Here is a 1,604-nt window from a genome sequence, read left to right as displayed (position 1 = left end):
ACCAACTCGAGTCTTATTAGACCATGCATGTTGTTGAGTAGGGAAGACTAAGTCGACTTGTAGGTGTTGTACAATCTAATCGATTCGACTTCGGGACCCAAACTTTCCTAGGATTGTAAGATATAACCCAACTCAATCCATCACAACAATAATTGCTTGCTTATAATTTGAGAACATGTTTGTATGATCAATTCCCATGATTCCCCTATGACCCCATGACACCCTAGTGCTTTTTATCAATTGTTTACAACCCTTTTTAATTCATCTTGCTAGTTTACTTTCATTGCTATTTAGTTTAGTGACCTTCTACATCAACCCAAACTGTGACACCCCTAAGACACCACTAGTTTCAATAGAAATCTCATCTCAATTCCCGTCCCTTGGGATCCAACCTTTACTTGCCTCTTTAGTAATTGTAGAGTTGTTTGTGAAGCTATAAATTGTGTTTTGGTCTAGGTGCTCCTAACGACAAGTTACCGAAAAGATTTAGTCCGGCCAAAAATGGCGCCGTTGCCGGGGACAGTGTTAACTTGATTTAGATTTTCATACATTGTTATTAGTTGTGTCTTTCTTTGCCTTGAGGAAGTAAAACTCCTCAAGGTTTGTTCTAATTGTTTTCGAGTTGTTTGATATTTTGCATGTCTAGAAGGTCACAAGGTGATTTGTTACCTTTTGATCGTGAAATTGAAAGAACTTTGACAACCAATAGAAGGCTTCCTAGGAGAAATTTGAGAGGTATTAGTGAGGTTGTAGATATTCAACCAACTATTGAGTTCATAAACCCTTTTGCAAGAGAAGGTGAGGAGAACCCAACACAAAATACAACACAAAATCAACCCACAATGCCTAAGTTTTCATCACATTCCGTACCCACCGAGGAGAACCTACCCAATGGTACTCCCACACCACAACATCTAACCGGAAATTTTATTGCCAAATCCGCATTTATCCAATTAGTCGAAAGGAGCCAATTTGGGGGGATGCCTAGTGAAGACCCTCACTCTCATATGGAGACCTTTTGTGACTATTGTGATGCGATTTCTCAAACCGGTGTAACTCAAGACCAAATTCGATGGGTCTTATTTCCTTTTTCTCTAATTGGCACCGCGAAACAATGGTTGAAGGGCCTTGATAAGGCCACTCTCGGAATTGATTCTTGGAAAAAGTTGGCTCTAGCTTTCTACAAAAAATTCTACCCACCGGAAAAGACTAACATGCTAAGAGCTCAAATTGCGGGTTTTAAGCAAAGGGATGAAGAATATTTGTATGAAGCTTGGGAGCGGTTCAAAGGAATTTGTCGCTCATGTCCTCACCGTGGACTTAGCGAGTGGTTCTTGGTACAACAATTTTGGAACGGTCTATATGAAGATTCAAGGAACATTCTCAACATGGGATCAAATGGGATGTTCACCGAAATTGATGACAATCAAACTTGGAACAAAATTGAGGAAATGGCGGTCCATAACTCACAATATAGTAGACCTCGCAAGGCTACTAGAGGAGGAAAGCATGAAGTGGACTCCGTTACTCAATTGGGTGCTCAACTTAGTGCTCACATTGATACCATCAATTTAAAGTTTGAAAAAGCTATGGCTAGACTTGAA

The 1,604-nt window shown here is 40.0% G+C and overlaps 1 non-coding gene across 1 annotated transcript; it reads right to left on the bottom strand.

Annotated features, from left to right (window-relative positions):
* Positions 1-1,214: 1,214 nt before the first annotated feature.
* LOC141597707 (small nucleolar RNA R71) lies at positions 1,215-1,321 on the bottom strand. Its single transcript, XR_012522927.1, has one exon. It is a non-coding gene; the product is annotated as a small nucleolar RNA R71 (small nucleolar RNA).
* Positions 1,322-1,604: the final 283 nt, after the last annotated feature.

The sequence above is a fragment of the Silene latifolia genome, chromosome 8 (genome assembly GCF_048544455.1).
Source record: "Silene latifolia isolate original U9 population chromosome 8, ASM4854445v1, whole genome shotgun sequence".
NCBI lineage: Eukaryota > Viridiplantae > Streptophyta > Magnoliopsida > Caryophyllales > Caryophyllaceae > Silene > Silene latifolia.
The sequence above is the reverse complement of the archived record's forward strand: the minus strand, read 5'-3'. Positions and strand labels throughout refer to the sequence as shown.